The following is a 16,234-nucleotide window of genomic DNA, read 5'->3' as shown; positions in this document are numbered from 1 at the left end:
ATGGTCATACAAATGCCACAAATGGAGCAATTACCAAAAATGCCAAGTGACATACATTCAGTATGATATGTCCCACTGGATGGAGCAAAATTGGCTCCCCTGTAATTGGTACCCTGTTAACATGCTAACTCATTTGCATGCTTGTAGAAACAGACACAAAAATGCACAAACAGGAGACTAATGGCACTAAAGAAGAGCCTATTTGTTAAACAAGAAATGCCCTATCTCCAGAAAAAAAATGGTGTTTTCAAAGTCTGGGGAAGCCCTCTTTAACAAGGATCGCAACGGTACATGGTTCATTATTTAAATAAAGCATGTTATTCATATGGGAATTATGGTCAAGTTTTTTAAAAAAAGTTTTACATATTTTTAAACATTTGTTTTCGACAACTGGAACTGAAAGTCCAAGTGCGCTGTTTCAGTTCCACTGTACGTCTATGAACTGGCACAAAATGAAATAAATGCACATCTTTTGTCCTGGCACACCCAACCCACATTGGTATGTACATCTTGGCACTACTGCAGATGCAGTACTGAAGGGGGACTGAGCCCAGCCCTATAATACTGTTAGGCACACCAGCCTTTGTGGTAAATGGCAGTTGCCTGATTGTCAGGTCTATAGATTTGATAGAACCACTGAAATTGTATCTATTTATTTATGTGCGGAACATCACCACAGGAGAGTCGGACTAAACATCTGGCTCAACTTCATAACTAAGAACTGGTAAAAAAAAATGTCAATGTTGTTAAAAGCAGATGGACTTTCTAGTTTGCTAGTTACAGAAATAGTTCTTTCAAACACCCATCTGTTTCATAAAATGAAGAAGTCAAAAATAAACCAAGCTTTATGGAGAAAGTGCTGGCTTATAAAAAACAATGTTGGTGAAAATCCCAGTACTGGAGCTTGATGACTCTTCAACCCCAAGAACTTTGCTAACTTATTTTGTAAACCATAACACCACTAATGTATGTATAGCTAAGAAACAAACAAGCTATTTTACAGTGTAACAGTCTTGTTAGCATGCCAGAGACCTTAGATCAATACCTGCAGTTTACTGCAAAAAGTGGTACTAATGTGGAACAAACAAATATACTAATTTTCTATTAGTGCTTCCATAGACAAGTTTGTTTAACAAAACAAAACAAATACTCAGCATATCAACTAAATTACTAATACAAGAAGTCGGGACTGGGATTTGAACAAGAGTCTGTAAGAGCAATAATTTACAACCTGAACATTCCAATCCTGAGCCACATCTGTCCTGAGAGCAATGTTTAGATGTTGGTGTTATAAGGCTGGTAGACATCATAGCGTGTTAGTATCCTGCCTATACCCAGTGGCGGAACTACCATTGGTGCTGCAGGTGTAGTGAGCAGGGGGGGGGGGGGGGCCATGCAGATAATGGGGCCCTCCCTGCACCGGGTCCCACAGCTCACTACTTCCACCTCTGCTTATAACCATCTGTAACAACCGCAACACTGAGAAAAGTCTTACAATTTCCCAGAGCAGGAGCTGGATCAGGGGTTGTGCCTGTCCTGTTATCATGAAGAAATAGAGGTCCTGGTTTGAATCCCAGTAGTGTTTCCTTAGTTTTATCACACTACCAAATAATCGGTCAATATTCAAATCATTTCTGATAAATTCACAAGTGTTAAAGAAATTCAGGAGTAAAAGCTAAAACTGACTTGGTTATGCTTATAATTACTAGAGATGTAGAGATGCTCACTGACCCCAGTGAACTGGTTTTGGTTTTGGATCTGGATTAGCTTCGTGTTTTGGTTTTGGAAAAAAACACCCTCGTGTGTTTTGGTTTTGGATTTTTTAGAAAAAATCCTAAAATATGCTAAAGTCACATAATTTTGCTCTTTTTTTGTTTCTACATTATTATTAACCTCAATAACAATAATTTCAAATCATTTGCAGTCAATTTTGACCATATCACAGGTCACAATATTATTTTCATACACTTTCAAACAAATACTGCAGCGACCTGGCTGGATGCTAAGCGACAGAGCAATGACACAAACACACGGCAGTTCCTAGCACATCTAGGACACATTGGCACACAGCAGTGGCAGAAAAGAAAAATGGGGGTCCGCTGTTTAATTTTAAAAAGGAATTCAAAACTTGCAAGATCCGGCGACGTCACAATGACGTTTTGCCTCATTTTCAATTCCGAAGGCGTGTGATAGTACCGAGTGGGCTCGGCTCGATACTCGGATCCCCTAAGTTCGGCTGTGTTCGGTTCTCGAGGAACCGAGCCTGAGCATCTCTAATAATTATCCCTTTGTGTTATAAGCAAAGATTGTGGATGGTTTCAAATAAGTTTGGATGACCAGACATGAATTCAACATGTTTTTGATTTACTTGTAAAGAAAAATGACATATTTATACCTATTGACAAAATACAACATGCAATATTGTGAGGTGGTTTCAAATCAGTATTAAATATAGCCAAATCATTTAGGGTCAATATACATGATTTCCACTGATTTAACTGAATTGGATGAAATTTCTATTTAAAACAGGACTAGTTTATGAACACTATTTGCTTAAAAGTGTCTGTATTGTTTTCTGGCATGTTCCTCTAAAATCACAAAATCAGGTGGATTCAGTGGAAATCCCCCAAACTGATTTCAAATCAAGGAAATGCCGCAGATATCATGTATATTCACCCAAAATTATTTCAAATCACCTGACATTATTTCATGTTGGATTTTAACAAGATGTATACTGATAAAATGTACTTTGTTTTTGCTCCAGAAATAACTGAATATCTGCTGAATTCAATAGAACAAATATTATGTTAGCCACAAGCTACATTTTTGCAGACTCAAATATTAAATGTATTCTTTATGTGAAATATCTTCTGAACTCTATAGACAATATTGTGGTTAATGTATAAGTAATATATGCATGCTCCCCTACTATCACCTTGTGCCTATAAGATTACTATATCAATTATCCAAATCTAGTTTTTAGGTGGTCTTTAAAGTCTACACGGGATATAACTAATAGGATGACATTTCTTAATGTTACAGCCATGGAGTTAATCCAGAAATATTATAGGGGATCCAACTTAATATAGTTTTGTCTATGTGTCCGATTCAAATCAAGATTTTCTTTATGGCAATAAGCACAGAATGAATTCTAAATAAGCAGTATTGGATTAATGCTGTAATGGGTCTTGAGCTGAAAGTGATATTGTGTGAAGTGCACAACCAAAATATATGTACATCTTGTCAGGGTGTGAAATTGGTTTTAAACACCCAGTCAAATTAATGAAAAAAATGGCATCTACATCAGGTAAAATGAATAAGCAGTTGATGCTAATAATTAATTTATACTCTATCATTGGGATAATAGCTAGCAGTTTCCCTAATCTCCATACAGAGATTTGCGATCTTGTTATAGACACGGGTCTCTATATTTTTTCTACTATCGCTATGCTATAGATGTAGAAATCCAGCTCTCTAATCTATATGTTGCTGAGTGTAGGAGGAGACGCTTATAGTCTGCAGAGGAAGCCAATTGATGGATGAGATAAGGTGTTCAGACTCAGCAGGATGTTTAGCAAATGTCTCACCCAAGATGGCAGCCTCCAGTACTGCAGACAGAAGTCACGCTTGTCCCAGGATAGAATGCTGCATTCAACAAGGAGGGAGATGTACGGTGATATGGTACCGCCGAGGGTGTAAACAAGGCCAAGGCCAAGATTCATGACAAGGCCAAGATTCATGACAAGGCCAAGATTTGTGACAAGGATGAGATGATCAGATAAGTGCAGAGACTTCATCTTTAGGTACTGAAGAGAATTAAGGGTGGATTAGAGAGTGTAGGGGAAGGTGGGTAAAGTGGGTGGAGTGTTTGGAAGTTGTCATGAGGAAATACCTTTTTGAATGTTGTCAATTTTGCAGTTGAATTAGGTGGAAAAATCATGGGCTGTGAGGGAGTAAGGAGGAGGAGATGCAGGTGGGCAGAGAAGTGAGTTGAAGGTAGCAAAGAGGTGACGTGGGTTAGAAGCCTGGGTGAATATTAACCATTTGAAGTATGTTTCTTTGGAAATTGAGGGCAGTGCTGTAACATGAATGGATGTATGTGTGGTGAAGGAAATCTGGATAGGAATGAGATTTTCTCCAATGGAACTCTGCAGTGCATACAAGTAGTGGGTCTTTTTGGTGTTCCATGGTTGGAGTTTGGTTCATTGGAGACTGTATGTTATAGCTGGATCTGCATTGTCTCGGACTGAACTGAATGTTTTGTAGTAGAAAGTGGTAGCTTGATTAGGGCAGGACAGTGCAGTTATAGGAGAAAGTAGCTGTTTTATTGAAAATGATAAGTGGATTGGATTAAATGTACTTAGTTGTCACTGTATAGGTGTGAATTTGGGTGATGGGGGGAGAGCATGAGATAAGGTGAGACTGCAGGAAAGGAGTTGTGGTTGAAGAGTGGGAAAGCGAAGTTGGAGAAACTAGAGGTGGCACAGTAGTGGGAGAAAACAAGGTCAAGGCAGTGTATATCACAGTGGGTGGGAGCCGAGGTCCACTGGGAGAGACCAAAGGAGGAAGTAAGTGAAAGAATTTTAGTGGCAGAAGAGACAGTGGGATTATTAATAGGAATGTTGAAGTCACCTTGCATGAGAGTAGGCAGGTCAAAGGATAGGAAATAAGTGAGCCAGAACACAAAGTTGTCAAGGAATTCGAAAATTGGACCTGGGGTGGGGCGATAAATAACACTAGCAATACGAAGATGGAGAGGTTAGAATAGGTGGATAGTGTGGACTTCAAAGAAGAGAATGAGAGGGAGAGTTCAGAGTGTATGACTTGGAAGGTGCATCTAGAAGAAAATAGAATGTCTACGCCACCTTGTCTGTTTCCAGGTCTGGGAGTGTGGCTGAAGGTCCCCAAGAGGAGAGAACTGCAGGGAATGTTTTGTCAGAGGAGGCGAGCAAGGTCTCTCTAATGCCAAGGAGGCTGAGGAAATTAGAAATTAATAGATTAACAATGGATGCAGGTTTGGTACAAACAGATCTGTCATTCCAGATTGTACAGGAAAAGGGAAGAGAGAGTAGCGGAGATATGTGGGTAAGGTTGATGGGAAAGAAAGTACAGGGTGGATGGAAAGTTTTCAGGTGGAGCGAGGAGCGTGGGGATTGTACAGGGCCCAGGGTTAGATGAGATGTCATCAGCAGCCATGAGAAGGAGCAGGGTGAGAAAGAGAACATTCAAGGAGGATTTGTGGGTGTGAGGTTTATTTCTATTTATATAGGCTTGTGAGTGTGGTAGGTGCAGGAAACAAAACAGTTCATGTGTGCAGACTAGCGAGGAGGAAAGTAATGAAGGGGAAATAATAGTATGGGAGGGAGAAATAGTATGATGAAGAGAGAAAAGGAGTTTTGAGAGAAGTGTGGTGAAAGTGAATACGAGAGTGTAATTGAGTAAGTACATGATGGAGTGATGTGGATGAATGTGTATTAGCTAGAGTAGGTAATGAGAGAGTTTGAAGGAACAATTAAACCAAATTGTGCAGGAGTTGAAGGATACTTTAACGCCTCCTGACTGGGGTTAAAAAGTAGCCAGTTTCTGCAGCTCTGACACAAGATTCAGGATGCTGACAATTGGCTGCAGAGGGTCCAGTATCCAAATAGAGATGTCAACAGCAATCACAATTGAACTTAGGGGGCAGCTGGACAGATATTGGAACAACAGTTGAGCTCTGTGGGTCCCACAGCTGAACAGAGATGGTAGTTCAGTGGACCCTAAAACCCTGTTTTTTCTGTATGAAGTCGATCCTCAGTGCTACTGTGACGTTTGCCAACAGTATTCAGAGATATCCAATGCTTGTATTTGTAAGAAATAGGAAAAGTGGGAGCTTGGGCAAAGCTGAGCTACTGAATTCTTATTATTACTATTTAACAACTATTGAAGTGTTATTTGCAAAACCACAATACCTATGATTTTATCGCTATCTCATGATGATGATGAAAATCATTACAAAATGCCTTAATGCTTAAAGGTATTTTTCCCCCTAGTCTTCCCAGTGGTGCCTCGGGGCAGGACACCACCACTGTTGTCCTTCGATGGCGGCTACCATCTTCATTATTATGTGCACACCAGCTCTTTATCACCCCCTCCTCTCCCTTGGTTAATGCGTCTAAATCCCCCCACCCTCATATACTACTTTATTTAAAGTTACAGTATGGTGCCATACCTTCAAGTCAATGCTACCAGTGCTGTTCTGTTTTTGCTCCAGTTAATCTTGGTAGCACCATCTTTCCTAGTATATTCCTGGCATCACCCTGTGCTCCAGTGTATTCCTTGCTTCACCATCTGCTCCACTGTAATCCTGGGGGTTGATGTATTAATCTGCGCTTCTCGCAAATTGACGACATTCTGCTGCTTTGCCAGGCAAATTTAAAACGGCAATATGTTTAAAGGCAAATATCAACGATTTGCGAGAAGCGCAAATTAATACATTTACCCCCTGGCAGCGTCGGACTGGCCCACCGGGGTACTGGGAAAATCACCGGTGGGCCCCACTGACTGCGAGACCCTCATCCACCCTAGGAGGGCAGGACGCAGACTATGCACTGCTTCCTGCACAATGAATAATAACTGCGACGGCGCGGCAGTGCAAATCGGTAGGTCACATGTGTGTCAGCTGACAGGAGAAGGGGAAGAGAGAAGAGAAGATGCTGACAGGTAAGTAAACTTAATCAGAGGTTAGAGAGTCCTGGGGGGAAGGGACTTGAATTTTAAGTCACTGTTGGTAGTATAGGGGCAGTGAGACAGGTGGGTGCCTTTACATATGTGCTTTACTAGATGGGAAAAAAACTAGGATTGTTTTGTAGTGCAACATACCCTATTGTGTTCTACTAATACTGATGAATTAGGCTGACACAAATTAATGATAAATGCTGCGTACAGGCAATCAGAGGCTGTGCCTATGGGGTCTGTAGGCATAGTACTGTTCAAAGTTATAGTTCAATAGAAGCAGGTTAGAGATTACAGCTGACTTACTGAACTGCATTAACTATCTTTGATGTTGCTTCATTTTTGATTCGAGAGCATCAATATTGGGGCATTTTGATGTCAGAGCAATTTGGATACAGTCTTCAGCGTCCAATCGATTTCTCTGCTTTGTTTTTATGTTCGTTAGAGTGGAAAATCCTTGTTCGCAAAGGTAGGTTGTTGCAAAAGGCAGCAACTTTTTGACTGCCTCCCCATGTGCAATTTTGAATGTCATTGCAGTTGTTGACATCCAAAAATAGGACAGATCTGCTTTGTTTTCAAATGCAATACGTGCTTCATTTTTGCATCGCAGGTCAAGAAGTGCCTCTGCCAACCCTTGAGACTCTTCTGGTACAACAGCAATTTCCCATTTAAAAGGGGTCTACAATCCAACTGACAGCGTGTGAATCGGCAGCATTACCCCCAAGAATTTCATTTGGGGTAATTTACCCCTGTTCCCTGACCACTGAGTTAGAGTATCAAGGACACCTCTTATTAAATTATAGATTCAATGTTCAAAGGTACAGGGCATTCAAATATAAAAAAATAAAAATAAACAATTTACATAACATACACAAGCAAAACAGTTTAAAATAAAAAGGATTAGAGTCAGAGTATAACTTATATTGAAGTGGTATATTCTGAGACAAGGGAAATTGGCTTCAAGATGGACAGCTTATCAATGAATGATTGATTTCCCAAAAGACTGGCAAATTGTTGTAACTGGTCTCATATTTTTAAAGACACTTCCACACCTTTCCCCACCCCCAGGGGTTTTGGTCTGTGACACTTTTTTCAATCACCATTTGCATGTTGCCTGATTTACTACCAAATTCTACTATGTGACCAAACTTTTCTGTGGAGCGTCACACAGACCAAATTTAATTATTAATAGATCCCCTATGAATTTACCCATCTATTATTACTAAACAGGCCTAGGTACAGGGTATCAGTTGAGCTTATACTCATTTCCTCAACTTCTCTGTGTGGCAGAATTCTTAATTTGACATATGAGCTGCCCTTCATCATGCTATTGAGGAATATGTGGTTGATCACTACTTTTATTGATTTTAAGTGGCATGTTTTAAAACTGACTTATTTTTGTCTATAAAAATTACAGCCAAGTCAACACATGATCTTCTTGAGCCAGACACCATGCTGAGAAAATCCTACAAGTCTATTCAGGTGTCAAGACTCCATCCCAAGCCAGGATATATCTCACCGCAGGGGCCTTTTGAAGCTACTACAGGTAAAACTGCTATCTTCTAATACTGGGATGTGCAGTCACCGAATACACACACGAGAGACATTCTGACTTCACATTTTACACTTTAGTAGCTCAACTTATCAATGGATTCATTTGATATACCATATTTACACTACAGTTATAATTTAGGCTTTATTTCCCACAATTAGGTGATGGGCTAACCCTTATAAATAACTGTAAGTTCTCAATGTTCACGACACAACAGGGTGCTAGACAAGGACAGGTTATCTAAAAAAGAAACACACAATTCCCCTGAACACTGCTGACATCAAATAAAAAAGACTAATTACACTTGCTGTCTGTTTTAAATAAAATGCAGAAGTTTTATACAGACACTGTTTTTAAATATATGATAAGCGATTCACCACTTCACGGCACTTCTGCTAATCAGATGGTACATAAGCTAAACAGTGATAATTCCCACACACATTTTGTAACTAAGAGTTCTGCATTTTATTAATAAATAGCAAGCAGTAAGTTTTTACAATAAGTTGACAACAGTGTGTTGGAGGATTTTGTGTATTTTTAATTCAAGCCTTGCCTCTCTCACTTCCTCCTCACTATTTAGTCTTTCTGCAAGACCTTTGCAGTAAATTTTCTGGAGGGGGTTACCCTAGACTAAAAGGCTCTATTCTCATTCAGTTTAAATTTAAACTGTACTCCCAGGCAATATTAATGAGCTGTATCATAGTCCAGCCAAAAATTTTACCTCCAGCTGTAGGTTGATATAGAGTCAAATTATGAACAAATTGGCCAAAGTGCTTCCTTGGCTCACTATACCCCCCCCCCCCAGATGCCCGGTGGCTTAGTGGTTAGCACTTCTGCCTCACAGCACTGAGGTCATGAGTTCAATTCCCAACCATGACCTTATCTGTGTGGAGTTTGTATGTTCTCCCCGTATTTGCGTGGGTTTCCTCCGGGTGCTCCGGTTTCCTCCCACAATCCAAAAACATACTAGTAGGTTAATTGGCTGCTATCCCCTAGTATTGACCCTAGTCTCCCCATCTCTGTATGTGTGTGTGTGTGTTAGGGAATTTAGACTGTAAGCTCCGATGGGGCAGGGACTTATGTGAGTGAGCTCTCTGTACAGCGCTGCGGAATCAATGGTGATGATGATGATACCTGTGAAACCTGCGGTCTTGGTCACAGATTTGGACTACAGAGTACACTCACCACTTATCCCCCTACTTTTATCCCCTTCCTAGCCCCAAAGTCTTTTTAATCCTGGCTTAGCAATGACTCGCTATATATAAAATACCTCTACAAGTGAAATCTCACAATAGGCAATCAGGCCATTTACACAACTGTAAAGGGAATAGTCTTTTACTGGCTCAGATTTCTTGAAGTATTTGCAAGTGAGAAAGTTTATATAGTCTATGGCAGCCCAAAATTATATTTTGAGAGTCCTCCTTTAGTTTGAGAACATGTGTGTTGAGGGTACGTCTCGATCTCATGTAATCTACCAGATCCATAAGCTTTTCCTGAAGTCTGTGGACTCTTTCCTCCTTACTTTTGCCAGGGGGAAAGAGATGGAAGGGGTTAAAGCCTTTCAATCAATCTACAAGAGTTCTATAAATATACATATCATTGAGTTCCTTAATCTCTCTGACTCATGTTGGAGGTGTTGATCTGCCACAGACTCATAATTTCACCTCTGGTTCTCATGTTCTATTATCCTACACTATGCCCCCTAGTTATAGGTATAGTGTCTGATTCATCAAGGCACGCATACTGAGAGCAACCTGCATTTTTTTATAACGTACGGAATTCGGGCATATATACGCCCAAATTCAACAAAGAGAGGATCTGAAGATACAAGCGCTGATCAGTGGCGGATCCAGGGGGGGGCGATCGGGGCATTCGCGCCCCCCCCCCCCCCTAGTAGCAAAAAGCTAGGTACCAGCCGCCGAGCAAAATGAGAGGGGCGGGGCTAAGCGTGAATGGGGGCGGGGCTAAATGTGGGCCAGCCAATCAGTGGGCCCAGCCAGCGCTCAAACCGAGAGGAGGCGGGGCCAATCACGGGCGAAAGGCGGGGTTTAACGCGGGCCAGCCAATCAGAGTAAAGGTGGGGCGTGATTATGCAAAATCGCCCCCCCTAAACATAAAGTCTAGGTTCGCCCCTGGCGCTGATGAATTTGGGTGTAAGCCTGCTCAGCTCTACTACACAAGACACTGCAGGATACGTCCAATACCTATGTGGAATATAAGTTTGCATAAGAAAAAAAATCAATTAATGTCACCTGTTAATAATATGGGAATTAGTGATAAAACAGTTAAAATATAATATTTTCTTTTTGCATGAAATACATTTATTAGGAATTACCCTTAGGAGATGTGGCTTCTGATGGAGTTTAATCGGACCCAAATAGAATGAAAAGTCATAATTTCATCTTATAGTATAGTACATTTCTTGTTAATCATGATATCATCATATGTATTGTGGTCCATTATTAAACGTAAGTCTGATTTGAGTCCACCTAGCAGCCAACTCAGTAAGCTTCTGGCCTTGTGTGGACAATTTACCAATCAGCTTATTCAATAAGGCGGTCCAATGCGATATCTTATGTGAGGTTCTAAAGATGTTCTTGAGGAGCAATCTAAACCTCTAAAACACATGGGAGAGTTAATGGGTTGAAATGTTGTCGCATTTTATTACTGGTGTAATTCAGCATAGAGAAATAAGACTATATGAAAAACCCATAAGTAAACACATCTCGCTGCTTCAAATATGGTATTTCAGGACTAAGGGGCAGGGGACAGGTTCATATCCTCTCATCACCATCAGCTATTTATATAGCGCCACTAATGCCGCAGCGCTGTACAGAGAACTCACTCACATTAGTCCCTGCCCCATTGGAGCTTACAGTCTAAATTCCCTAACACCCACACAGACAGAGAGAGACTAGGGTCAATTTGATAGCAGCCAATTAACCTACTGGTATGTTTTTGGTCCTTTATCCAAGACGCCACAAAGTGAGGCTTTGTCTAATAAACTATCCCCAGAAAATGGAAGTATAACAAAGAAAATACCATTTGTTCTAGGAGAGTTGTCACAATGAAATTCAAATTTATTAATATTTTAGGGTTTAAATTGCATGTATTGAAATTGTTCATTAAAGGATGTATTATGTTTAAAGTACAGTAATTGGAAGGAAGGAATAGTACCCCACCATCACTATGTGTTCTGAAAACAAGTTTGGATTACCAAAGAACACTACTCGGTACAGCGTCCCAAGAGCATAGCAAAAAGGATTTAATACTGGTTAGATGACCAAATATTAGGATAACTGAGTCCCCCTGTAGCCAGAGATAAATCAATTATAGTTCTATAGCTCTCAGGGCTCTAAATTGATTAAGATGTTTTTGGAAGGCATCCAGGAAAGCTTGAGGAACTAGCACAGATAATATTCTAAAGTAATATAACTGCTTTGGAAGAATAGCCAACTGTTTCTACTGAGACCAAACCATGAAATGCAAGACCAGTCCTCCAGTAGTTTTCTGAGCATTGTAATTATTTTTGGTTCTTATGACTGAGGGATAGGGAAACATGAGAAAGGATGAAACCCAAGTACAGAAGATAATCCCGGAGCGAAATTAGCTTTCTAGCATGGACTGGTATTGTTATGTTCATTGCTTCACATTAGAGGCATTTACCTTAAGACAAGAGATCACATAGATACAAGCTTAAATAAATTAGATAAGCTAGTTAATGGGTGGTTTAAACATAAACATTTTAGATAAAACATTACTGTGCCAGTATCACAAATAATTAAATGAACAAATAGTGGAAGATTTGTTCATCTATACCCAGCTATAACCAATAAAAAAGGCTTGAAGCTGTTATTAGATGGAAGGTCCTCAATGAAGCAATAGAGGCAGCTTTCTCTGATAGCAGAAGGGCATAGTGGCTTCTATCTTGCTTGTAGACTGTAATTGTCTTGTATAACTGACAAGAGGGTGTCATTTGAAATACACCTTGAGCAGCAGATCACTCAGGATACAGTTATTTTATGATTAATTAATAAGCTATTGTGGGAACTGCAGAGTCTGCATCAGGGAAGAGTGTTCTGTTTTCTAAAGTTTTAAAAATAATCTCCCAAATACAAATCATTGTTTTCCATCAAAACAGGAACAATCTGCTCGACCATAAGACTAGAGATGCCAGGCTGATTTCTGCGCCCCGCTCCAGCGATTGTTTTCATTACTAGTTTATCATTGTGAAAAACAGTACCATGTACACGGAGTGTTGGAACAATGTGTCACTAATGGTAGCAGCATTTGTTTATATAATGCCAGACATTTTCCACTGCACTGTTAGCTTTGAGAGTAGACAACCAGAATTAAAAGTACACATATTTAGAGTCCCTGTTCTAAACTAAGCATTTTACACCAATTTTCTGGGATTGCTCTGGATGTATACAATTAATCATAAATTCTGAAAAAGTCATTTATTTTGATATTTTTGCTTAGGGCAGTAAAAAAAAAACCCCAACTGTATTTCAGTACAGTTATAAAAAGATGTGGTTGCTTAGAATGAGAAATTCAAAAACAATTCCTAGCAAAACCATAAAAACGAGCCTGGTCCTTAAAGTGTAGACCACTTGAAGTGGTCTTTCAGTATATGATCTAGGTGTACCCTTTAACATAAATACCAATTTGTCCTCTTTTACTGGGCTACAGTTATATGAAGTTAATCTAAAATATATTTATACATTACATATGAGGGTATCACTAATACAGGTGTATTAATAAAAATTTTGTTTCCAAAATGGCATTTTTATGTTTGTATCAGTGGTTATTAGCATACTACTACTAGTTAATGCAGAGAAACAGATCCCTCACACACCTAAGTCAGAGACCCAACACCACCATACGTCCCTCCCTACAATTCCTACCTCCTCTATTTGCCCATCCCAACCCGCCACTCACATTTCCAAATAGCCCCATAACTTCCCCTGCCCACCCCCGAATGCAGCCCTCACAACTCCAAATCACACCTCTTCCCTCCCTGAATCCCTGCCCCCCTATCTTTACAGTTATTCCCTCCTGCCTCACTCGCATAGTGTCCATCCAGTGCACTCATGCAAAGAACCCTGCCCCATCCCCATCTGCACTTACCTGGTGGTCTAGTGGGGCTGCTACAGTGACACAGGTGGAACTAAGCAGTGCTAGCCTGAGGCTTCTCTGGTCTAAAATCTGAGGACCTGAGACTGGCAGTGCTGGAGGTCCTCTCAGCAGCTTCACTACGGTTCTAAATAACTCATAAGGAGCGTTTCCTTTGCAGACACTGCCAGGCAGTATCCCCAGTTCCTGGCTCCATTTGGCACTAGACCCGGGTGAGAAATGAGGAGGTGCCCACCGCTACCTTTTGGCAAGGACTTTCTGAACGAATTAAGGATGAGTAAGCTGGTAGGGGATCTTCCTTCTTCGCTTGACGCCTTTATTTCTCTATGCAACCAGATAGACATTCGTTTTCGAGAGAGAGAAATCAAGAGAGAGAACCATCCTATCGCACGCCCACTCGGGTTGCGTCTAGATTACAGTATCATATTAATCCAGAATGTGAACCAATGCTATTAGGGTGAGCACGTCTGACTGCTGAGGAGAGAGAGATGCTTCAAGGGTAACCTATGCCTATATTGTGGAGAATCAGGTCACCTTCTGAGCAAATGTCCTATTCGGCCGGGAAACGAGAAGGCCTAGCCGGCTCTGGCGAGGCTAGGTTAGGCATCTCAGGGACTCATCCCAGTGACTAACTTTTCTATTGAAGTATCTCTTCGCCACTCTAACCAACAACTTACCCTACTGACTCTGATCGATTCTGGAGCAGCAGGGAGTTTTATATCTGCAGCAGCTACTGCCCAGCTGTCCATACCCACTATAGCGCTAGTTCATCCCATCACCATTACCACTATAGATGGTAGTACGATTGAGGGTGGATCAGTTAAGTTCCGTACTGTTCCTGTATCTCTGCAAGTTGGAGCCCTACACTTGGAGACTATATCATTGTTAATCATTCCTAAGAGTATCAACCCCCTAGTTCTAGAGGTGCCTTGGTTGAGGATTCACTCTTCCATTCTGGATTGGCAAAATCCTCAAATTCTATTCTGGGGGGCATCTTGTTTCTCTCAATGTTTACAACAGGTGATAGTTCCAGTCAAAAAGACTCCTACATATATTCCTGCTTCTACAGAGATTCCTGCTCCTTATATTCATTATTCTGATGTATTCAATAAAGAGGAGGCCTCCAAATTGCATCCCCATCGCCATTGAGATTGCTCCATCAATTTACTTACAGATAAGACTCCCACTAGAGGGCGAGTTTATCCCATCTCTAAACCTGAATCAATAGTTATGTCTATATATATTGAAGACAATCTCAAGCGAGGGTTTATTAGAAAGTCCTCTTCTCCAGCAGGAGCTGGATTTTTCTTTGTCAAAAAGAAGAACGGAGGTTTGCGCCCATGCATTCACTATAGAAATCTTAATGCAATCACTATTAAAAATAGATACCCTATACCTTTAATATCAGAGCTTTTTGACAAATTTAAAGGGGCACCGATCTTTTCCAAACTGGATTTACGGGGTGCCTACAACTTGATTCGGATTAAAAAAAGGTAATGAGTGGAAAACAGCATTCAATACTCATGATGGCCACTTTGAATATTTAGTGATGCCCTTCGGGTTATGTAATGCGCCAGCTGTTTTCCAGCACTTCATGAATGAGATTTTTCAGGATATGCTTTACCGTTTTGTCGTTATCTATATTGACGACATTCTCATTTACTCTCCAGACTTAAAGTCTCATAGAGAACATGTCTCTTCAGTCCTAACTCGTCTCAGGCAATATAAATTATTTTGTAAACTTCCGAAATGTGTCTTTGAGAAAGAGAGCCTACCCTTCCTAGGGTTTATTGTCTCTGGTTCTGGTCTTCAAATGGACCCAGTAAAATTACAAGCTATTCTGGATTGGCCTCAGCCTGTTGGACTTAAGGCTATTCAACGATTTTTAGGTTTTGCAAACTTCTACAGGCAATTCATTCAAGGATTCTTCTCCCTAGTAGCACCAATCGCTGCTCTAACCAAACACTCTTTCAAATCTAAAACATGTCCACCTGAAGCAATTAGAGCCTTCGCTCTTCTGAAAGAAGCCTTTACCACAGCTCCAGTGTTGCAGCAACCCGATACATCTCGTCCTTTTCAGCTTGAGGTTCATGCATCCTCTATCAGAGTGGGAGCCATTCTTTCGCAAAGGTCTTCCATGGGGAAGATTCAACCATGTGGATTTTTCTCCCGAAAATTTACTCCTGCTGAAAAAAATTATGGGATTGGAGACCACGAACTGTGATGTCTGCATCATTGTCAATGTAGCATCTAAATGAGGAAAAACACCTGTAAACTACACTCAGCTTGTCAACCTTCATGCTAAATATGCTGAGAGAGGTTTACGCTTCCTTGGGTTTCCCTGTAACCAATTTGGAAAACAGGAACCTGGGGATGAAGCTCAAATAAAAGACTTTGCTGCATCCTACAAGGTAGAATTTCAATTGCCATCAAATTAGCTTTGGAGGAATGGAGACATCTTCTAGAGGGAGCTTCTTTTCCTATAGTTATATACTGACCATAAAAATTTATTATACTTACAGTCTGCCACGTTGTCACGAAATCTGGTGAAATTTAGAGAGTCCTGTGTATCTGCCAATAACTGAAGCTTACCTGGGGCACAGAGTATAACGGTAGATGGTATTCACCATATCCCTAGGAGAGGGTATAATCAAATAATAAGGAGACAAGAATAGTACAAACAGTAGACGGGGAGTTTTTACTGGTCCTTAATCTGACCTCCCCGGTACAGATCAGGGTTTGGGGTTTCCCGGCCTCTTATGACAGGAATTAAGGAAATGGCCGGACTCGCCACAATAAATGCACAACTTGTCTCGACATCTCCCATCACGT

The sequence above is a fragment of the Mixophyes fleayi genome, chromosome 6 (genome assembly GCF_038048845.1).
Source record: "Mixophyes fleayi isolate aMixFle1 chromosome 6, aMixFle1.hap1, whole genome shotgun sequence".
NCBI lineage: Eukaryota > Metazoa > Chordata > Amphibia > Anura > Limnodynastidae > Mixophyes > Mixophyes fleayi.
This window is presented reverse-complemented; position numbering follows the sequence as displayed.